The sequence below is a fragment of the Durio zibethinus genome, chromosome 9 (assembly GCF_047325235.1).
Source record: "Durio zibethinus cultivar Kanyao isolate XHJ-2024 chromosome 9, ASM4732523v1, whole genome shotgun sequence".
NCBI classification, from domain to species: domain Eukaryota; kingdom Viridiplantae; phylum Streptophyta; class Magnoliopsida; order Malvales; family Malvaceae; genus Durio; species Durio zibethinus.
This window is the reverse complement of record NC_143170.1, coordinates 10,339,920-10,364,917: the sequence shown is the minus strand read 5'-3', so window position 1 is coordinate 10,364,917 and position 24,998 is coordinate 10,339,920. Positions and strand designations below refer to the sequence as shown.

Genomic DNA, 24,998 nt, shown 5'->3' with positions numbered 1-24,998 from the left:
CTCCAGTTTTATGCATTATTTAAGTTGCTAGTTCCTTGAGCTGCTTTCCTTATTAATTGTTGTAATTTTCTTATGGAATTATGTAGTAAACTAGTTGATGATTCATGCTTTAGCTCAGTTTTAGTTTAATTTCAGTAGAATTTTCTAAATCTAAATTTTTCTATGCTTAATTTAGTGATTTTTTGCTGCTAAACAGATTTTGTTTGGATTTCTTGTAGCTAATTTTTGCATTGCATTTTAATTTTTGTTCCTCAATTTAGTTTTCCCTTTAGTTTTTTAATTGCTTTTTTCAGATTTCATCTCATGTTCTATTCATTTTGCATTCTTTAGATCTAAAACAACAGCTCAATTTTTTTTTCAATCTTGCAAGGTAGTTATAGTTTTTACTTTTTACTTAAGTTTTGCAATTTTTGTTTTTCAATTGAATTCCAAACTTGTTTTTACTCTAGTTATTTATGTGACTTTCCATTTTAAGCCTTAGTTTATTTACCTTGTTGCCATTTAGATTCCTCTTTAGTGTTGAAGTCTTGGTTTGGTTAATACTAGCTTTGAGTTTTCGATTTTGAATGGATAGTATATTTTGCATTTTAATCATTACATTCTTACTTCAAACTTGCTTTTACTTTGATTTAGATACTGTATTTTACATTTTATAGCATTCATTTACCTATTGCACTTGTTTATTTGTTCATTTACTTAGTATTGAATTTTTCATGCTTTATTCAATTTTAATTTTGTAGATAATTAGATTCCATACATATATTGTAGATCCAATTATACTAGGGTAGGGTGATAATAGATACCTAGCCTAGGAAATTCCTTACCTTATATTTGTAAGATGATATTTTGATTGAAAGGTTACTATTATTACTTGTATGGCTTATGCATTTATAGATTGACCTGATCAACTTTTAGTAATGCATTCCTGCGGAGTTTGGAGTTCAACAATAAAGACAATGCGAGATTCTTGTTGGCATTTTGTTGAGGTGATCCACTACACTATATTCATTGTGCTTGATAATCTTAAAAAATTCACATGCCTTTTTTTCTGTTACTGGTCTTTTGTATTGTACTGCTAGGTTCATGGTACTAGGAGTTATTTTCTCATTTTTGTTTCTTTTTACTTTATTTGCTTTCTCTTTCTTTGTTTGCTTTATCGCATTAAGATAATAACATCACCCGCTTTGAGTCATTCTTCCAACCTTGGATATGTTGGTTGCATCCTCGATGTTTGAATTGCTAGCACCGGATTTTTGAACTACTACCTTACAATTGTACTTCCAAGGGATCATCTTATCACTTTTATAAGGAAATGCACTGGTACATATACAGTCATAACTATAAAAGGTAGTGAGTCGATTCATTTGCCACCAGTTTTGGTTCATCATAGAAAATAGTTAAAGGCTTTGGGACAAACAATTCACCCGACCTTTGACTTGCTATCATGCTCATGCCATCCTTTTCCTCTTTATTGTAGAATTCAATCATCACAGTATCCATTAGCCTTTGTACTACCTATTTGAACTATTAACAATCTTGAATCAAATAACCTCTTACCATTCCCTGATACTTGCAGATTATACCCAAACCTTGATAACTATTGGCATTCTTAGAGATTCTTGGCTAAATTATGTTGATTTTAACCAAACAGTTGTACACCACATCCAAAGGAGTTTTCATCTCTTTTATACACCTTTTAACTTTACCCTTTTGTATTGCATTGCTTGTAACCTTAACATGATTGGGTAATAGGTTTCTTCCAACATTTGGCTTCATTTGGGTGTCAAAATTTAGTTGTTTGACCTTCACCAATGTTTGCACCTTGTATTCCAAGATCGTACAATCTTTCAAGGAATAACCCATAAAACCATAATGGCACTCACATTGAGCATTAAGGTTGTACGATTTAGGATACAATGGTTTGAGAGGCTTAATAGGGATAGAGGCAATAAGTTGACCTTTCAAGAGTTATGGGTAAAGGTCTGCGTAGGACATGGGTATTGGGTCGATAAGGGTTTTTTTCTTTAGTATTAGTGTTATAAGAGTTTTATTGCTTTGAAGTTGGGTTACTTGGTTGGGAAAATGGTTGTACAATCAGTGTTAGAGTGTATTAGGGAACTCTTAGTCAAAAATTGGGCTGGTATATTGGCTATGGTGGTGGTGTATATGAGTATGGTGTTTGGGATAACTAGTTTACCAACAGGTAGTAGGTTGAATAAGTAAGATATGGATGGTAGGGAATGAAAAGTTCTGATGATGGGCTTGAAACTGCTACAACATGGGTTTTTAAATATTTTTTCTTGTAGCTATGGTCATCTTGGCATTCTAGGCCTCTTGCTTATCAATTTTGTATTTTTTTAATTGCATTCTCGATCATTTCCCATGATATCGCCATATCAACAAAATTCTTAGTGGCATTGCCTACCAATTTGTCATAAGAAGGGGCTCTTAGGTTGTTGATGAAGAGTATTGTAGTCTCTTTTTCTATTAATGGTGGTTAGACCTATGTAGCCATATGTCTCAACTTTTGTGCAAACTTTTTAAAGGTTTTAGTGGCCTTTTTTTTCATATTCTATAAGGATAACCTATTCGATGCCATATCCTCAAGATGATTGTATTGTGCTATGAAGGCCCTAAATAGATCTTTCCAAGAATGAATCTTGCCAATTGGACATACCACCTTATAACAAACCCAATAAGATTGTCTTGAAAACAATAGATCAACAACTTAGCATTGTGTGTATAGCCAGTCATCTTTTTGTAAAACATTGTAGTGTGTGCTTTGGGGCACTTCGTTCCATCATATTTCTTGAAATTTGGGACCTTAAACTTTGATGGAATAACAAGATGGGTACCAAGCTTAGTTTACTAGCATCAAAGCTTTTATACGCATCATGCCTTCTTATTGCCTTCAATATTTCATCCAACATGTCATACTTTTTCTTCATTTCAATGTTTCCCATAGACTAAAGACCCCACTTAGTTTCTCTTACTTTTTGGGATCATTAAGATTTGGCATAGTAATAAGGTCACAAGGAGTAAATCTAAGATTAGCATTTATTTGGATAGGTGACGATTTGACAAAAGTACTAAAATATTGTTGATGAGTGGTCAAAGATGCTTGAGTAACATAAGGATAAGGATATGTGAACCCTACATACACTAATTCTTTTATTGCTATTTCTTCCCTTACATCATGTGTTTCAACAATCCTTTTTCCTTTAGACAACCCTACTAATATTTATTTCAATTTTGCAAACTACCTATCTAAATTCTGTTGCATCCCTATGACCGTTTCTCTTATTTTTTTTGGGGCTTTTGCCATTCTATTAATTCAATTGGCATTTTCATTTTCCATGATTCCTGAGTGAGCTCACATTTTGTAAGTGTGAGGGATTAACTAATCTTGCTTTTTAGGATGCATTATCCTTGAACATTTTATTGATTCCTAAAAATAAAAAATGCATAATGTAAATCTTTATTATTCGCCTTAAAAGATCATTTAAAAATCCAACAATATTTAGGTAAGACTTTTAAAGAAATCTTTTCGCTTTGAAATTTTAATGAAAGTATACTTATAGTCACCATTCCTTATCCTTGAAAAACAATGTTCAAACTGATAATGCATGATATGCAAGTCAAATTTTATTATTGTTGAAAAGCAAGTTAAATTTCCTTTCTATATTTAGATTATTTAAGGATACTCTTTTTGCCTCATAAGTCTGATGATATATTCACAACCATTATCTTTTTTCATAAGCTCCTTTAAGCATACTTTTAAGATATAAACAGAGACATTCATTTATAGATAATTCAAACTAAAGGAAGTTTTCATTCATCCCAAAATTTTTTTTTCAAATTTTATATATCATGAACCTTTCTAAAACTAAAGCCATAAAAGTGCCAAACTTGCTTTTATACCCTTTTACTTCATCTAGGAAATCCAAAATAAGCTGACTTTGATTGCTAGTAGGGAAGACTCTTTGCCTCAGCGACTTTGCCATTTCCATCATCACATTGACCTATCTAACTACCTTTCAGATCTAAATACTAAGGTGGTCAATGTACATCTCTATCTTTTTTTACTATTGGTCATCCATTGATTTTAGGCTTTCATCTCTTAGTCACACACTTGTTTCTAGTCTTTTTCCCTTTCTTGCCATTCTTTGTGTAAGAAGGCAATGTAGTCCTTATTTTCTTGCAACTGTTGTTCCAATTCTTTGATCTCTATACTAAGCGTATCCTTCTCCCCTTAAGTATCTAAACACCTCTTCTTTTCTCTTCTTAGCTCTTCCCTTAATTCCTCAATCTCTTATTGGCACTTACTTAGCTCTTTTTTTATTGCAGCAAGGGCCTTATGTGAATCTTTCTTGTCTTGCATTATCAGAGCAATCTTATCTTCATTTTCTTGGGCCTTGTGTTTCTAAAACTATATTTCATCCTTAAGCTGCTTCATCTCCTCTTGGCATTTACTATATTTTCCTTTATCTTTTGCAGAGTCTTTAGCTTTGGTTTTCCAAATGCAACTCCTTGAGATCACTACGAGCAAAAACCCTTTCTTTTGTTATTTTTTCTAACTTGTCTTTTTATGTGCTTTCTTCATACTTTAGCTGACCTATCTTTTCTTGCAGTCTTTATTTTCTTTCTTTACTTTATCCATCTCTACCTCAAACTCTAACCTAGCAATCTCTATTTCTAACAACGCGACTTGGCCTATAGGTCAATCGGCTAGACTAATTCCCGATTTGATGGTAGCACTAAATGTTGACTCACTTAGCCCTCTAAACTAGATATCTTGTGATCACATCATTTGTATATCTTTTCAATTTTGAAAGGAATATTTACCCCTAAGCCTTTGAAATGCCGCACACTTTAGCTAAGCAGCTTTTTATACCATAGTCGAACTTTATCTGATCTAGCCCTCAAGCCATTAGAATGAACTATTGGGACCTAAACTATCTTTTAACCATCAACAGAGTGTAGCTAGTGGTCTCCAAATTTTAAGAAACAAAACCCAAGGTTGATCTCCAAAACTATACAAAACTAAAACACGGGCCATCCACAATGCCTTCGAAGTCACCTTATTTTTCTTTAAGCTTTGAAAGAATACCATCTATTACTTTTTAAAAAGATTCCTAAGCCATTCTTTTGCATTGAACTCGGTTAAAAGCACTAAGGATTTTGTATAAAACAATAATGAAGTCTAGTCAACACCCCAAAAATAACTCTAAATTCACACATAAAGTAGCTAAATGCAACCAATCATCCTCCATTCTCCTTTCATTCGACAATGATTTAAGGACTTAATGGTTTCTACCAAAATTGTTGCTGGAAGGTTAATCTTATGCTCTAAATATATGAAAAAGTCAACCACGGGCCTTTATGTACCTTAAAGCTCTTGACAAAATCACTAGATTGTAGATTGCTAATGCAAACATATCCATAACTCAGTCTTCATTGGAATTTTGAAACATAATGTCTTGTAAGTAAATCCATAGTATCCCTTTACTAGTCCCTTTTTTCCTATCAATACTTGAACTTCGACCCCAATTATCTTTGCTAACTTTTTCTTGTACCCTGACAACTTGTATGCTTTCCAATATACTTTATCGGGCTTGGGTAGATCTAAGCACAGTAGGGAAGAGTGCTCTTTTATAGTAGATGTCAGATCTTTCTTGTTGAACGTGAAGCATTAGTATGCCATATTCCAAACTTTATTGTAGCCTTCAGCATCTGATCATTAGGTTTCACCATAAACAATAAGGCAATGTCTCTATACTTGGCTACGAAAGTGATCTTTTTTTTTGGGTCCCACTGACTCCAAATAGCTTCCAAATTAGTCATGTCATTCCTCATTAAGTCCACATATACCAACTCTTGAAGGCTTATAACATACCTATCCATCAAACAGTCTACCTCTATCTATAATGTATTTTTCAATTAATCTTTAACCTCCCAAAATAATATATTTATTGAGGATCTACATGTGATTTTTGGAATGCAATTAAAACTTGTACCAATGAATTATCCATAATGTATATTCCAATGCTTTATGTCAAGAATGATGCATGAAGCAAACAAGAAAAAGGAAAACACAAAAAAAAAAGAAAGAAAAATTAGTCAATAAGGAAAAAGAAATGCAAATGTAAAGTAATAAGATAAATTCACACACATTTTTATTAATCAATTTTTTTAAAACCCCCATTTTTCATTTTTTTTCTATTCATTCCCCTTTTGTTTTTCTTTCCCTCTTCTTTTTTCTTTCCTTTTTTTTTGTTTCTTTCTATTTCATTTTTTTTTAAAGAATTGTAATCCTTAATGACTTTTCCTTTCTTTTAAATCAAAAGCAATAATTCAAATTATCAAACTAATAGAAAAGTAAATGAGAAAAGTGAAGAGTATTCCTTTATGTGACTTATTTAGGGTCAACTTCTATGGAAAAGGGTAAGCATGGCTCTACCTAAAGCTAGCTCCCTAAAGTTCACTATATGTCGAGTTAGGAATTGATGTGTCTAAAGATTCCTAAATTGTTTCCCACATCATTGTTATCATAGACTAATTAAGCACCAAAATTCTCACCCATTATAGGCTATGAGCAAAAAGGGTTTAATCTAAGTAGGAGTGTTTCACTAACCATTGCAAAGGTTTATACCTGCGAGAGGGAGCTACTTTACTTTCTCCTAAAAATGATTAGAGTTCGAGTATAAAGCTTATGCATACAATAAAATATGAGCATGTACAAATGAACATACAAACCTTTCACCTTTTCTTATGATACCCTTATCTTAAATGCCCTACAATTATTAAATATAGAATAAATAACATTAATTTAAAATAAATGACATAATTAAAATATGCATGATATGTAAAACACACACTTTTTTTTTAATTGTATGCTCTTTTGAAGCAAAGAAATTAAAATCAAAACATTTTTTTTCAAAATTTTCAACCTTTTAAGAAAACGAGAAAATAAAAATTAAGGAATTAAGATTAAACAATAACTAGGTCCATTAAACCAAAATTTAGGATAACATGCAATCAATTCTTTAGCTTGACTCTAAAAAAATATATCCCAAGTAGAGTTGCCAAGATGTTGTGATGTTCAGGCCCAGAAAACTCGACCATTTGAGGCAATGGAAAAATGAACGGGTGCTAAAAAGCATTTTCGATAAAACCAAAAAAAGAGGAGTTGCCACTAATATTTTTTATAGTGCAATTAACCACTTAAAAATTTTATCATTTTAATAAAACATTTAAAATATTTAAAACTTTTATTAAAAAAACATTTTAAGGTCTACAAAAATTAGATTTAGGTCTGAAAGTCGGTTACGTATTGGAAAAGATTAGCACCCTCACAATGCCCATCGAAAACGATATTAATTAATTGCATGTTATCCTTAGATTTTTATAAAACGATCCTATCTTTAATGTTTAGAAACTAATTCCTTTGTTTATTCCAAAAATCAAATCTTTTTTTCTTTCGAAAGCAAATCATTTTTAGTTTTTTTTTTCTTTTTTTTAAAGCAAAACAATTTATTTTTGGATTAAGATAAAAATGTCTTAAGTATCAACACATTTCTTCCACTCTCTTATATTTAGATAGAGTTTAAAAAATGCATCTTACTTAGGATTTTCTAAATTACCTCATAAAACTGATAATACCTCACATAAATAATAATAGTTAAGACTCTCCCAAATTCTCAAAATTTATATTTAGTTAAGATATTATTTTATTTTAAAACATTTTTCTTTGGAAATCTTTACTTCTTAAAAAAAAAAAAAACTATGCATGCATTCATGAACATAATAATATGAATGCATGATGATTGAACATGAATAATAAAATATGATGCATGACAAGTAAAGAATGTATATGACAACAAAACAAAATGAAATGCAAATGCATGAATTAGATGAAATGTTGGTTTTAGGGTTTGAGGGTTACTTTGTTTTTCCGAGGTTTGGGTAAGTTTAGGGTCTAGGTTAGGATTTGATTTAAGGCTTGGGATTTAGTTTTAGGTTTTAGGGTTTTGATTTAGGTTTTGAGGTTTTATGAGAAATGCATGTGACTAAATTACAAGAATGCCATTGATGAAAATGCAAACTTTGATTTAAAATTACAAAAATACCAATGATAAAAATGCAAACTTTGATGCATGGGAATAATATGAGAAAAATTACCAAAACACCATTGATGAAAATGCAAACTGTAATGCATGAACAATATATGAAAACAAACTTATTACAAAGTTAGGCATATTTAAAAATATATTACAAACTTAACATGCATGTAAAAAGGAGGTTAAAAATGGATAAAACCAAGAATTTTAAAAGTTTAATGACATGTTCTACCCTTTTTTTTTTATTTGGGAAATTCATGCAAATAATCATAAAACCACCTAAAAGCATACTAATCTACCATTTTTATTCTTTGAAAATTTAATTAAACAACTAGAAAACTTGAAGATTATACCAAAAACATAAGCAAACACATATGACACAAACAACTTTTAGCCACCATGCAGGAAGGGAATGGAGGCCAAAGCATGGGGAGTTTAGCCAAACACTCCATTTAACTTCCACAATCATACTTTTATTTCATTTAGTTTAACCATGCATTAAATATTAAAGTAATCATCATATAGAGACATTTTTATCATAAGAGGAATTTCATTAAACATGTAACAAACTAATTGTAGATGCTTAATTTTGTCCAATATATTCTATCACTTTAACTCGAACTCGAGTTTTACAATTGGATCATAATCATAATTTTTTGATCCGTTACATAATATATTTTTAAATGTTTGAGGGTGAGGCCTAAAATGGGCCCCATATCGAAGCCTGTTGTATTGGCTCAAATAATACCTTAAATAGCCTGATAAGGGCCCGATAAAATATTTGTCCTTAATACCTGAAACGGCCCATTATTGACCATTAAATATAAAAAAAAAAGAAAAATAAGATATAAAATAAAATAAGGAAAAAATGTAATATATATATATATATATATATAAATATATATAAAATTATGGGCCCAAATAAAACAAAAATAAAACAAATTTGCCAAAGAAATGAAAGCCCAAGTTACCCACAATTGGAGCCATTCGGTTTGGCTTTGGTGGAGAGCAAAGTAACATGCAAAAACAAAAAAAGAAAGAAAACTGATGAAAAATCCATGGTTCATTCATCATGATACAAAACAAATGGCATGGTGAGCCATATATATAAAAAATGATGTATGGATGCATGGGCATTGCATGGGGAATCAACACGTGAAAACAAGGGAAAATTGCTGCATGGATATCACGTGAAAAAAAAAAAAAAGCAAAGCTGGAAACTGCATGGGACGGTTTGGGCTTGATAAAAAAACTGCATGAGTGTGGAGGAGAACGTGCAAAACAACTGGCGGCGTGAAGGCATGAATGAAACGGCAGCAATGGGTGCGTTGGAGGATAGTAGGCAGCAAAAAAAGGAGGAAAAAAACTGGAAAGAAAATAAGGCTTTCATGCGATGGTTACGGGAAAGAGAAACGAAAAAAAAAAAAAAGAAATGGGAAAGACTTGAGGAGCATTTATCTGCTCATGGGGCAGTGAGGAAGCAGAAAATAGGCCAAGGAGAATCCGAAAAAGCCAACAGAAGAATTAACAGCCAAGCGAAAAAAAGAAACCTGTAGCAAAAAAACAAAACTTGATAGCAGCAAGCAGAAAAAGGAAAACTGGGCTGGTGGCGTGAAAAAATGCAGCAGTGGCAGTGACCAATGTAGGCAGTTCATGCGAGGGAGGAGAACATGCAGCAAACAAAAAAAAAGTAGAATGTGAAGAGCAAAAGACGGCATGAGCGGCCTCGGCAGTTGGTGATGCACCATTGGAGATAGTAAGAATAAAATACTGACCAAAAACAAAGGGAAGGAGAAGAAGGCAATCAAAAGGGTGAAAAAAGAGGAGAGCAGTGGCGGAAGAAAAGCTGGAAAGGAGAAGGGCCAAAAAAAAAAAAGGTGGACACGGGGTTGGGAGAGGCGTGAACTGAAGACCAGAAAAGCAAAGTAAAAACCAAGAATATAAAGCAGAAAAAAAAACGAAAGGGAGAGTGGCAGCAGGTGGCAAACATGAGATGAAAAAAACTGCATAAAAAAAAAAACTAAAACTGGACAGAAGAAGAAAAGGGAACGGACGTGGAACTGGCAGTAGCAGGAAGTAAAAATAAAACCCAAATAAAATGAGTTTGTGGTAGCAACAACAAGGGGGAAGAAAAGGGATCTGTTGGTCGACTTAAAAACAACAAAAGAAGGAAGAAACTTGTTAGTTTTCAGGGAAGCAGAGAAAGGTAAACTTCTTTATGTTCCTCACGATTTGCTTGTATGTATGAGAATACTATCTTGCTGCTGGGTAAGGCTTAAAACAAAAAACCATCTTTTTTGTGTGTTCCATACCGTATCTATGGCCTCCTCATGCATGAGGTTTGCATGCAAAATTTTAGTGCCTCATCCATTTTCACGTATATTGCTTTGTGTGGTTAGGGAAGACTTTGCATGTTTATGATTTTTTTTTTCACTACAAGAAAATAGAGATTTAGTAGTATTTTTTAGTGACGTGTTTCAATAAACGCCGCTATTTGATATGTTAGTATAAAGTTAATGGCATTTATTATATAAACTCTACTAAAAAAAATATAACGGTGTTTGGAGTTTAAAACGTCACTAAATTTAAAATTTACCAGCATTTATATAATAAAACATCATAAAAAAGAATTTTAATTTAAAATTTAATGATGTTTTTGTTAATAAATGCTGCTAAAGGTCATACTTTAGTGGCATTTGCCTCAAATTAAACCTAATCCCGATTTTCCCTACCCCTCATTTCCCCATTCCTTTCCTTTCCTTTCCCTAAATGGTCTTCCCTTTCCTTTCCCCCTTTTCCTCTAAAGGTCATTCCTTTCCTTTCTCAAATTCTACTTACCTCCACATCGAAATTGCATTCTAGGCTGTTACAAGTTATGGCAAAAATTACTTTTCTTTGTTTTGTTTTGCATGTTTTTATAAGAATTTTGTTAAGAAATTTGGTTTAATTTTTGTCTTGAAAGAGGTGGCAAAGATAGAGCCTAGTTTGACCTGGAAATTTATTTGCTTCATAGTTGCAACTTGTAAAATCGGTGATGCTGTGTAATTGGAAAAGTTGTGTGGTGCAAGGCAAAAAGTTTCTGAGTGAAGTGGAACAACAGGGCACTCTAATGGAGCTTCAGTGGCTTCTTCTCATCAAGAGATATCTGTTGCAGTTGTGACAAAGTTCGTACAGTGGAACGAAGAAGCAATATCCAGATACACTATATTTTCTTCTCAGATAATAATTTATCCATCAATTGATGGTATGCTCTGTTACTTGTGTACAATTTTTCTGCAACTGTGACAGATAAACACTTCAAAAAATACTGGGTATTCTTCTGCTAGATTAATCTTGCTGAGGAAATTTCTAAAATGAAGTGAATAGTGAATCCGAGACTTTTACGCCATTTATTTACTGCTTCTTTTGGCTTGTGAGTTAGGGTATCAAAATTTTAAGCTTTTGGTGTTTGTTTTTTATCCGACATATACAAAAAAAAAATACAGATAGCTTATAACTATATGACATATTTTCCCTGCTTTAACTCATACCATCATTATGGAATCAGACATTTTTATGTGGTGGTCAGAAAGGAGCCGATTATGAAGATTTAAATAAAAAAGTTTGCCATATGTTATGACGACTTTTTTTGGCCTAAAAAAGGGATGGGTAGGAAATGGTCTGTGTCAATGCCATTGGTCACATGATTCATGGTTTAAAATGCCATTGAAGAGCGTTTTCTACTCTGGTTCAAGATGCCATGGAATATGATCTTTTATTGTATGAAATACAAGACAAAGCAAAAGTTATAAAAAAAAAAAGTAGCAATTACATACTCTTCCATGCTCAATTAATTCAATTTTGTTGAGTTTCATTTTTCATGAGATATAATAACTAGAAATAAATAAATAAATATTATGACCAAAAGGCTGAATGATTTGCAATTTGAGCATATGGTTTCTATAAAAGATTCATTTGTTCTTCATTCGTTATTTTCATGGATCCTAGTTTACAAACTGAGCTGGGGTGTTGCTGGGGTAATGGATTCCTTGAATATATGTAGTTGGCTGTGGTTCTAGGCGAGTTTGTGTTCGTCCTTGGAGGCTAGTGCCCTAATACATGGAAAGGATTCTCCATGGCTGCATTCTATGATCTATTACCTATAATAAAACTCTCCATAACCTCTAGTCTCATGATTTGGTAAACTTAAAATTTCTTGCAATTATTATGGTATTGAAAGCAAAGTTACATGCAATACTCTTGTCTAATTAATTGATATCTTTTAAATTGATTATTTCTAATTAACAACTAGAGTTGTGGTACAATGCCATTCTTATTATTATTATTGCATTGGCAACTTCAATAATGCCCTTTTTTGCTTAAAATTCTATCATCAAATCCTCGTTGAAATATATATATATATATATATATATAAATAAATAAAACCTGTTGAAATCAAATTTGGAGATGTATATGAATTTAGGTACTCCTAGTTATTCAAGCACAGCTTAAGAATTACTTGAACTTGATTAGATCGATGTTAGCTCAAGTTGAATTCAAACTCAAATTATTAATTGAGTCAAGTTTAAATATTTTAATAATTTAAATAATTTATGAACCTGTTTTGAACTTTTTCATTTATTTTTATTTTTATAATATATATTAATATTATATATAAATACTTTTTAATTATCTATTAACAACTTTACTCTCATTATATATACAAGAAAAAGCTTTAATTTTTTTTCAATCAGAATTTGATCTCAAGTAAACGAGCTTAAAATTGAACTTAAACTTGTAAATTTTCACTTGATTACAAGCCTAAGTAAAAGAGATAAAGTAAATCAAAACTAGAAAATTAATATCCAATCAAACTTGCTTGAACTGTGAATTTCAAGTCAAACTCTAACTTTTCTATTTCGATTCAAATCGCCTCAATTATGTAGCCTCAATCTGCTTCATTAGAGGATGGATTTAAATATAATATTTCGATATAAAAATGAAACAAATTAAACTTTTAAATGCAAATAAATTTAGTAAAATTATACATATGATTTTAAACTTATGTGGATGTATCCCCATTCATGAATAATAATTTTGATAAAATAGAAAAATTTTACAAGTGTATAAGACTTATACTATATATATATATATATATATACATATATTCTAATCTATATATATTCTAATCCTTGTAAAACTTTCAATTAAGTTGGCAATCTTAACTTCTTATATACTTATTTTGTTGAAAAATCTATCCTACCTCTTTTGACATTGTTTTCCCTCTGATGATTACCGATTAGGTCAAAACAACGTTCTGTTTTTCTATCCTACTATATGCCAATATGTTTTCTTAGTTTCACATTGATCCTACCATAAAAACAATAAATTTCAATCACCAAAATTTAGATTTTACCATTTATGTATTTTTTAATATTTATTTTATATTAAATATATTAAAAATATAAAAATTATTATATTATAATTTATACTAACACGAAATATATTTTTTATTTTTATTAAATTTATTTATTTTTTAATTAATTTTTCATTCATATTTTTTTCATATTATTTTTATATTGCATTATAATGTTATATCTAAAATGATCAACCAAAATCTATCAAGTTAATATTTTTAAATTTAGTTCAAATAAATATATATTATTTATCTAAAATAATCACAAGTAAAGTTAAACAAGACTCTAACTTAAGAATTCTACCAACTGAGGATTGACTCAAATCGAATTAGACCCCACCATGAACACATAGCTATTTATACATTACTCAAATTTAAAATTTCAAGCAATTGGCTCATTTTTCACAAAACAGGTAGAAGACCATTAATTTACTAATTGACGTATAATTTCCTCTATATGCTATTAATCGAATAATCCTGGAATGGAACTTCCATGAAGGAGAACAGTGACAAAAGCGGCATTTCCTATCAAGTTATAAACATAATAGATGCAATCTTATTGTACAAATGGATGATTGAAACTTTTTTTGTGTGACTTGTCCAATGATACTAAGTTTTGGTCTTTTTCATTGATCCCAATTTTCAACACTAATTATTGAAATCATGCTAAATTGGTTGTTGAGTGGCTATGTTTTTCATTTGGTTGTTAAAGTGCCAAAAATTTAATATATATATATATAAAATAACATTATTTTTTAGCTTAGCATACTAATTAATTAATTAACACACTAACATTATCTTTTTATCGTAGATACATGATCAGAAAGAGTTCCGTTTATCACTCGATCTAGATTTGGAGAATTGTAAGTATTTATCACTTGAGGTAGGCAAAAGTGTGCAAAACCTTTATCTCTTCACAAGTATTTATTTAGTTTTCCAAATTCTAAATTTCATACTTGTTTGGTTTAAACATATACTTTTTTTCCAGTATTTGGGAATATTCTTTTTGCCTTCATTTCATATTTTGCCATGTTACATGCATTATACAAATGCACCAACTCATTTCTTTATATCATGTAGACTATACAAAATAACATAAATAACTTGTTTAGTGATATTTTTTATTATTTTTGGATTTAGGGTTAGTCTAATTAATTATGTTAGGTTTGTTTTCATATAATTAATTATATATCTTTGGTTTGATATTGTAGCAAGTACTAAATGGATAAGAGTTGGATGCAAAAGTCAATATTAAGTCAAAAGTAACAAGATGGAGTGGAAAATGTTCTTAATTTTGTATTTGAGAATGCAAGTGAGGATAATATGATATTATGCCCATATTTTAGTGTGTTAATATCGATTGGCAAATTCGTAAAATTGTTTTGGAACATTTAATTTGTATTAGATTTCTCTTGGGATATGTTAATTAGTATTTTCATAGAGAGTCTGTACCATCAAGGTCATCAACTAGAGTTTTTTCAACTTCAAGGGTTCTCCAACATCAACATGATCATATTAGACTATGACATTGAAGGCATGTTGTGAGATGCTTTCAACATTCATAACAAATATTTTCATAATTCGTCCTCCCAAAATAATGGATTTAATGAGTCAAATGTTAAAAGGAATGAATTTGGTGAACATGAGATAGGTGTAGGTGACCAACAACCTAGTGGAGAAGCATAAAAGTTCTATAAGTTGCTTAAAGATATGAATGAAATCCTTTTTCAGGGATCTACGCATTCAAGGTTGTCTTTTGTGTGCATCTTTTTCACTTGAAATGCTTATGTGGATGGATAGAAAACTCTTTGACTTTATTATTAAAGTTTATGAAAGAAATGTTTTCTTTTGCAAAAATCCTTGAGTCTTGTAAGAATTCAAAAAAGAATATCTAGGATTTAAATCTTGGATATGAAAAAATTTATAGTTGTTCCAATGATTATATGTTGTATTGGGATGATATAAAAAAATCATGAATCTTATCATGTGTGTGGTAATTCTTGTTGGTTGGATATAAATCCCGATGAAAGGTTGAATGAAAATGATGATGAAGTCCATGTCAAAAAGAAACCTATAAAGGTTTTACGATATTTTTTATTAATACCAAGACTTCAACAATTTTTCATATCTTCCAAAACTACAAATTCTATGAGATGGCATCATAATGAGCGAATGGATGATAGATCATTTAGGCATCCTACTGATTCTTTGGCATAGAAATCATTTTGTTCTAGGTTTTTAGACTTTACTTCTGATCCTCGAAATGTTATGCTTGTACTAGCATCTAAAGAATTCAACTCGTTCAGAATGATGAGTACGCCTTATAGTACTTAGCCAATTGTATTGATTTCGTATAATTTGCCACCATGGATTGTCATAAAATAATAGTCATTTATTTTGTCTATGATAATTTTCGAAGAGAAAAGTTCGAGTAATAATATAGACATCTACTTGCAACCTCTTATTGAAGAGTTAAAACGATTATAGGAAGGAGTTAAGACTTATGATGCATAAAAAAAAAAAAAAAGAGAACTTCAATATGTGTGCTACTTTATTATGGACTATTAATGATTTTTCTACTTATGCAAATTTATCTGGTTAGAGTACAAAAAGTCATTATGCTTGTCTATATTGTGCTGCGCAGATATGTTCGAAGTGGTTACATAATGGTAAAAAGTTTAATTATATGGTACATCGTCGATGGTTAAATAATAATCATTGATTTAGATTTCTAAAATATCTCTTTGATGGAACTTAAGAGTTAAAGAGAGCATCATTACCAATTATTGTGTCTAATATCTTGTCAAAGTTAAAAAATATCAATTTCACTTATGAAAAAATGACTCAATCAAAGAAAAAAGTGAGGAAGATCTTTGAAGGTGTCTAACCTTTTATTACTCAAGTTGGTGATCTTGATGTTTAAAGTGATGATAAAAATGAAGAAGATTACACCAATGAGTATGAGTTGTAAAAAAAAAAAAAGAATTATCTTTTTTTAGTTGCCTTATTGAAAATATAATTTATTACGTTATAACCTGGATGTGATGCACATAAAGAAGAATGTTCACAAAAATTTTATCGGGACAATTCTCAATGTGAATAAAAGATCAAATGATGACTTAAAAAGTTGGCTTGACCTAGTTGACATTGGGATTCACCTTGAATTTCATTCGAAGTTGCTTTCTGATGACAAATCCCGATTACTTCCTACTTGTTTTGGGATGTTTGAAGCTAAGAAAGATGTATTTTATAAGGTTTAGAAAAATGTAAAAGTCTCAAATGACTATACATCAAATATATCTAGATGTATGAATCTAAAAAAGTAAAAACTTTTTTCATTGAAGTCACATGATTACCACATTTTGATGTAGGACTTACTTTCCCTTACTTTACGTTCATCAAGGTCAAAGTAAGTCACTTCAGTGACAATTGAATTAAGTAGCATATTTAAAGCTCTCTGAGGGAAAATTCTGAATATGGAAGAGCTTGACAAACTTCAAAATCAAGTCGCGATTACTTTATGTCATTTAGAAAAAAAATTTTCTCCAAACTTTTTCACTATTATGACACATTTGGTTATCCACCTTCCACATGAAGCAAAGGTCAATAGACCAATTTATTATCAATGGATGTATTCTATCTAAATGTATTATTTGTTAATTGCTTGGTTAGGTTGTTAGCGTTGATCAATCTAGTTAAAAAGGTATATAACAAATATTTTATGCCTTAGATTTTTAGGGAGGTTAAAGTCTTATTGTCGCAATAAACGCTATCCAAAAAGTTATATTGCTGAAGGATATTTAGCAAAAGAGTGTATGACATTTTGTTCTTGTTATTTGAAAGATGTTGAAATGAAATTTAATAAACCATCATGAAATGTTGGTACGCAGCATGTTAGCTTTGCTTACACTTATCTTTTTTAAAGTTTTGGAAAACCAATAGAAAAAGTTAAAGTGGTGGAGTTAGATGATAAATCTTGGGCACAAGCACATCAATATGTTCTTTTCCATCATAACTCAATTGAATCGCTTCACATGTAAGTTTTCCTACGAGGAAATCATTCATTCTATTAAACATAATTTATTATTTTTTTTCTTATTGTTAATACTTTATCTTGATGCATGCAGTGAGTATAGAAATAATTGAGAGCTTGTGCACATTATCGACGATCAAACCCTCGAGAACTTGATAAGTTATTTACAAAAAACTTTCATGAATGGTTAAGAAAAATTGTAAGTAATGCCATACTTCCCATTATGAGAATTGTACATAGAATGCTTAGGGTATAAATAAAATTAATAACATATATATTTATTCCACTTTTATAGGTTTGGAATGAAAAGCTTGTTAGTAAAAAGGTAAAGTGTCTTTCAGAAGGTCCAAATAGGATTGTGAAATGATATAAAGGTTTCATCATCAATGGATTTAGATTTCACACTAAAACCCATGAGAGATTTAAAAGAACATAAAATTCAAGAATTGTTGTTACTTCAATAACTAGTTATGATAGTGCTAGGGACAAAAACCCTTTAGAGGAAAATGTTGACTGTTATGGCATGATTAATGACATCATTGAGTTTTATCTTTTGTAAGCCTTCAATCTTGAAAGAATACTACTCACAATGGGAAAAGGAATGTAAAAAATCCTCAATGGCATGAATCCAAAAACAAGGGAAATGATTAATCATAAAATAGAGCATATTAGCCTGGAAAGTCTTCAAGTTTTTATTTTTGTTAATTAATTTGGGTGCAAACTTGGAAAGTCCATCAAGCTTCAGGTGTGCTTTTTGTAACTATACATTGCGTGCTAACTACAAATAAATTGAATTGAATCAATAAGCACTCAAAATCAAAATATGATTATTTAATTTATATTATTTTTTATAAAAAATGTCACAATTTGAGAACAAATAAAATAATAATATCAATTTAGAATATCAAATTTACTAAATATTAACTCTTAAAAATTACTACAAACATCTGTACTTACTGCTTACTCGCTACAATATATATTGCACAGCTGCAGAGATCCTCAAAGCCACCAAGTCCTGCCATAAGAAGATGAAGAATCAGTTTATTTTATCACTTTTTTTTTTTTTGGATGAAAGTTTGAGATTTGATTTCAGTACTTACATTCTGTGGGATTAGATAATTTCAATTGACAAATGAAAAAAAGAATCAGACTATACAATCTGGATTCTAAACTTAAGGTATATAGTTGAGTTATTAATACTACTTAATATGTATCAAAAAGTGACATTAACCTGTAAATGATGGTAATATATTAATTAATATGTTATAATGAAGTTTAGAACTTGAGAGTATTCAAAGTGCAAATCATATATGATCAGCAACCACTTGGGGCCCATGGGAATAGGATTATGAAGGCTGTTGTTAGGTTTCACTTTTTATTCTTGTGTTTTGTTTTTCTCTTTTTTAAAATTGTTGTTGAGGCCCTTTCTCAAGTAAATTGTAATGTACGTTCCTAACAGAAACATGGTTCTTGGAAACTGAAGTGAAATTATTGAAAGAAACTTTTCTTTAAAAAAATTATTAAATCTAAATATGTAGATTCAATTGAAATGTTGACTATCAAATATAAAATATATGTTTCATGAATCAGAATTATCATTTATTTCATGAAAATTAAATTTTCTGATGCTAAAATGATGCAAAGTTTGCTAAAACATACGAAAGCAGAGAAGCCATTAGGTAATTCTTTAGTTTATAATAAATATGATAATATAGAATTATTAAGAGGGTTAGCCGACAGTCGTGTGTGGTTTATTTCTAGAGTACTGAATTCTTAATTTTTGTTTAAAATTCAATCTTTTAATACCTCAAATACAAAAAAGAAAAAAAAATTATTAAGGAGGCTTGGACTATAGAGTTATTTTGCAAAACATCACTTATATGAGGTTCTATGTCATGCTCCAAAGATGTCCTTAACAAGAGATTTGCCATACAACAGGTTTAAAAAGGATACTAGACCTGCTGCAAGCTTCTAAGTCAAAAGACAATGAGAATAGCCCATGGTAAGAATATAACTATTTTCCTATTAACTTGCAGGTCTATTGTGTGATGAAATTGTCAGTGGCGTACAGGTGGGTTTCTAGCAGTTATGCTACAGTTATCTACTCCCAATTCCCATTCTCTATGGATCCAAATTTCATTATTCTAATCAAGAATATGATATCCAAAATCCAAATAAGAATAAGAATAAAAAATTCCACAACAAGTAACTTTGACAATGGAATTGAGAAAACAAAACATCCTATGTCTTAATGATTTAACTGGAAAGACAATTGAGAACAATCATAAAAAGCATATAGGATTTCAATTTTAAAACTAAATTCAAGTAATTCTTAGCCAAACAGCCTACATTTTCTCAAACACCATATAAAACATCACTGCTACGTATTCTCAGATGCCAAAAGCTATAGACAATGGATAACTAAAATTGAAAATAACTAGACCAGAGAATCATCGCATGTACCAAAAGTCCTCAACCACATATCATTAAAAAAAAATCATACGGCAGGAAACGATCCTATCCTACTAAGTGCAACAGATTCAAAGGAAAGTTGAAAGGCATTGGGAACAGAAAGAATACTAAGGCTAGAGTGAAATTTCAACAATCTCTAGAGCTTCAATCAGCTACAAAATAATAATAATAATAATAATAATAATAATAATAATAATAAAAGTAAAATATTAACAAAAGTTTGGGCAGAATTTAAATCATAAAAAAAGGGTAATGGCACAGATAGCAGATGGGTCGAACAAGTAATACTAATAATAAAAAAAAAATTAAAAAGGGAAAGAAGCAAACCTGATAGTGGAAATGAGATGAAGATGATAAGGAAATTCAGACGAAATGCGAAGAATGAGGGGATTCTTGGAGAGTAGAGATGGACAGTGTCTAGGGAAGGATAAAAGAGGAAAGTGGAGATGGACAGTGTCTAGGGAAGGCTTTGTTTTTGGGTTTTCACATATTTTTTGTTTCAATTTTTTTTACCATCTTCTTTTTCCTATTTTAATATTGTTTTCCTTCATAGTTCTATTTGTTGCTTAAAAATGCATAAACTCCTTTTTAGCATCTCCAACCAAACAAGAAAGATCTAAAAGTACGCGTACAAATTTTATAGAGTTTTTATTCAAATTGTACAAATTTTTTCTGTTAATTGAGAAAGAAGAGTGATTCTATTTTTTTTTATAAAAAAAAGGTGTCTTATTAGTGAAATGATAAATATTTATTTTAATAAATTCATTAATAATTTTAATAACAAATAATATTTAAATTTAAAAATTTTAAATATACTATTTAATTATAAATTTATTAATTAATATAATACCTAAAAATTTTAAGTATTATTTATTATCATTTAAAATTAATTAAGTTACAAATTTTATTTATTAATAATTATATTTTGAAAAAATTATAGTTTTTGAAAATTTTTATTAGAGAAAAATATTATGAATTAATATTTTTCAAAAAACATTAAGAATTAAATTTTCTAAAGCTTATATTGACAGTTATTATAATCGTCAATATATAACATATTATACTAATGGATATTTATATACCATCAAAAAAAGTTTACTTATACTGACAGTTATCTAAAGTGTTGGTATAGACACTGTCTATATTAACAGTAACAAAAATCTATCAATATAGATACTTTTTACTTACATAATTTGATCGTCACTATTGATAAATATCATTATATAGCATACTTATAGTGACAAATAGTTATATACCGTTAAAAAAAATTTTTTATACCGACGATTATATAAAGTGTTAGCATAGATATGATATATTCTGATAATATTAAAAAATTATCAATATAAATCTCTTTTATTAATGCAATTTGATCGTTAGTATAATCAAGTATCAATATATAAAAAATTTATTGTAGTGCTTGTTGCTGATTGTGTCTATGTTGGGTATGGGTTATGACTAGGTTCTACTACTATGTAATTGTGTCTTTTGCTGAAATTGTTGGTGGAATAGTTGGGTGTAAAGTATTGGTTGGCCAGTGGTGGCAATGGCAGTGCCATTGGAATTTTGGGTTCTTGTCTGTGGGAATGTTGCTGCTACCAATCCCTTGTAATTGTGTATCTGTGTTTTCGGTAATTGAATGTGGTTGTTTCCCATTCATGTGATTGAATTGTTCTCTCATAGGGACTTAATTTCATTTTGAAAAAGATCCAGATAAAAGAAAATTTTCGTGTCAGATAAATTTCCTTAACATTCATAGTAATTTCAATTCATGTAAGGTTCAATCCCAAATTCATCATCAAAATCCTTTCAATTCGAATAGTTTCGGATTTATCTCTTTTTATTTTTTGTTTCTTTCCATTTTTCCAAATTTTTTATTTTTCTAATATTTTAAAAATATTAATAAAATAAAGAAAATAAAGAAAGGAGAGTAATAACTATAAATTAAATAAAAATAAATAAAAAATATAACATATACTTGGTTTGGGCGTAAAACCCAAATCAAGCCCAAATTAGATTAGTTATTCCCAAATCAAGCTCAAGAAACAATCAATGGATAAAAAAAATGAATCCCAGGGTTCATGAATGTCAAAACATCTTGAATAAAATGGGATGTCTACATAGACAATAGATTGCTTATGTTAAAAGTCTTCACCAATTGATTCTTTTCATATATGGAATCAATTTCTTAGGTTATGGAACCTTTCCAAAGTTATGTCATGGCTTCTTAATCACTAATTTCTTACTTCATCAATTAAACATCATGTCCAATGAATTATCTTTCACTATATTTTGAACACATTCTAACAAAATCTTAAGTTCGGGCGTGCATTGCATTGGCTTAACTGAGAATAGAAATGGGACAATAATCCAGGTAATATAGCTAAAATCCAACCAAAAAAAATCGTACGTTTTTGAATGCTAGATGGCATCATACTTGCCATAGTATCTGCCGTTTTACTATATGGATTTGCAAAAGAAACTATATATAAATATATAAATATATATATGTATATACACATATATATGTATATACACACATATATATTCATACATATATATATATATATACATATACATATATTATTGATAGTTAGTTGGTTTGACTTGTAGTTGCTGCAGGTGACTTGATAGTCAAACCAACTAGCTATCAATAATATATATATATATATATATATATATATATATATACACTTATACAAATGTATATGTATATGTCAATCAAGTCACCTGCAGCAACTACTACCAAAACAGAAATTACAAAATTGCTCATTATTTCATCTATAAATTGCATGCACCATCTTTTGAATGTTTGGTTGTGACTGAACTTTCATGCCCTCTAAAATAGAAATATAGCAACTTTATCCTGTTTTATATATATATATATATATAGTTAGCTTAATGGTTTATCTGTCTTTCCTATAGATTCCATAATAAAATATAGTAGGAAGTTTCTAAAATTGCATCATCTAGCTCATGCGTGGATAGATATATCAAACCTCGTAAGGAGTTTGTCATGTCCGGAAAACAATGTTTTAAATATATGTCAAATATCCAAGTCAAAGAGAAATTGTAGTACTTGACATTTTGAACAAAATGTTTTCCATTATTATTCCTTTTTACTAGTGTTAATGTATTTTCTGGTATGATGACTGGATATTTAAAGGAAGGTTGTTTGGATGGTTAATTTAGGTAGCAGAGATGATCTATCACAAGGAGAATGGTCAGGGGCGTCGGAGATAATCCAAAGGACATTTTGACTCTCAAGTCGGCAACATATAGGAGAGGGGAGAAGAAAAAAGAAGGGAGGAGAAAGAAGGGAGGTCGGAGAGGGTAGAAAACGAGCATGGAATTAATAATGAATTACTTGTAGTTCAATCCTACTTTTTAGTTAATTTATACTGATTTGGCCAGTTGATTATCAATATTAATCAAGTGTTAAATCAGCTAAGGTGGTGGCCTACTTAACGGTCAATATATATCGATTTAGTAGTCACAATATTGACTGACAGATCATGGTCTTAACAACTAGCTTTAAATCTAGTGCAATGCATGAAATCACATAATTAGTAAGTTTTCTAAGCAAGCAACTGCTATACTAATTTAAATACATAAGTTAATTAAAGGCGCCTTCCTATAGCTAGGCTACTATAACTATTTTGTTTTCATTAAAAGAAATTAAAAATTTTGACAAGGAAAGAAAAGAAATTGAAATATATATAAGAATAAAAACATAAAAATATTTCAAAATAGTTATTCAACAAGAAATTAAGCAAGATATATTCTTATATGCTAAGAAAATTAATATATATATTATATGAATACGCACACTTGTTTCAAACAGGAGGGCAAAGTTTAAGGAGTTCACTTTCCACCACTACAAGAGATGTGATTTTTAGCAGCAAATATTTTATGTTTAACTGGAAGATGTTGCAAATAGCTGTGTTGTAAAAAGCATTTGCAATAATTTCTATGCATACTTTTGTTAAAAAAAACGTGCAACTCCTATTTCAATATAAAATCTTTTATGCTACAAAATATTTTACAAATTATTGTAAGGTGTTGCAAATGGTAATATTGTACAAAGTATTTGTAAAAATTTTTTATGCATTATTGTTACCAAATGTAATTTGTAGTACTTCTCCAATTATTACAAATTAATTTTAAATTAGATATTTAACATAATATTAGAATCAAATTTATTTTGTTCTTCTTGTCTATTATCCCTTCTGAACTTGAAGTTAACTAGCTCATTTATTAATTATATATCCAGTTTGATTTTGTTAACCTTTTGCATTTCATAGTCTTTCTTCTCTTATCCATAATTACCACCAAATATATGGGTAATTAATAACCTTCTTCTTTTTTTTTTTTATCTTATCTCGTTACCTGGTAACCTATAAATGTACTCATGATCAGATAACTCAATAAAATCACTTTCTTACTTAACTGCAAAGTTACATCACCACCCTCGCTTGGATTCTAAGTATCATCAAAATAAACCTTAGGGGTCTGCTTTACAACAATATTTTTTCTAATCATTATTTAAATTATCTGCTTTGATATGTCTTGCTTGTGAATTAATGTAGATTTATTAATGGAACATGCTGCGCTGGTCGGATATTTAGGTTTGAAATCAGCTCGGGTACTTCCTAATGATGATATGGCCTTAATTAATTAATTAAAGTGAAAGTTGTAAATATTTATTTCGTGCGAGTGCTCAGAACATTTTACCACAAATTTTGCTTTCAGAGGCTTAGTAGGTATGATAAACATTAATACAAGAATAATCATTATATATAAAGAGGTATTTATTGAAGAAATTCTTCATTAACGAGCGTAATAATATTTGTTTAAACTTTATTTTCAAAAATTATTTGGTTAAACTTTAGTAAATGTTGTTACTTACTGATGTACAATAGTATGTTGGTTATAGTGCAATTAATTTAATTACGGAAAAAAATTGATTTCACATACTAAA

At 29.8% G+C, this 24,998-nt stretch overlaps 1 long non-coding RNA gene across 1 annotated transcript; it reads right to left on the bottom strand.

Moving 5' to 3' along the window:
• Positions 1–18,351: 18,351 nt before the first annotated feature.
• Positions 18,352–20,679, bottom strand: LOC149516792 (uncharacterized). The gene is made up of 2 exons (XR_016345392.1): positions 20,348–20,679; positions 18,352–18,563 (listed from the first exon to the last, which is right to left on the bottom strand). It is a non-coding gene; the product is annotated as an uncharacterized LOC149516792 (long non-coding RNA).
• Between the last annotated feature and the right edge of the window lie 4,319 nt (positions 20,680–24,998).